The sequence below is a fragment of the Formica exsecta genome, unplaced genomic scaffold, assembly GCF_003651465.1.
Source record: "Formica exsecta isolate Colony F162 unplaced genomic scaffold, ASM365146v1 scaffold222, whole genome shotgun sequence".
NCBI classification, from domain to species: Eukaryota; Metazoa; Arthropoda; class Insecta; order Hymenoptera; family Formicidae; genus Formica; species Formica exsecta.
The window spans coordinates 37974-38379 of record NW_021849518.1 but is presented as its reverse complement, the minus strand read 5'-3'; positions in this window follow the sequence as shown (position 1 = coordinate 38379).

Below are 406 nucleotides of genomic sequence, written 5' to 3'. Positions count from 1 at the left end.
AATTTGGACACGGTGACACAAAAGTTACACTTTGCGCAAGTTTAAATAAATAAGCACCGATACCTTTCTGGAAACAATTATTTTCAAAATTTTTTACAAATATTTCTTCTAATTTATTAATATAAAAACAAAAATTATTACTAGGTATGTTTAAATTACCAGGAAATTTTAGTTCTTTTTATCCTGATTGGTCAAATTTCAATCTTCAATACGTAGTCTGATACAGGCTTTAGGGGTAACGTGTAAACGTAGTCAGTGACGACGGTCTGTGGCTGCGATTAATAAAACGCTAGAAATGCTTCGAAGCATTGCATTAACCAATTAGAATAAAGAAATCTTTACTCTCTTTGTGCTGATTGGTCAATCAAACGCTTCGAAGCATTTCCGTCTTTCCGCCGACCGCAGC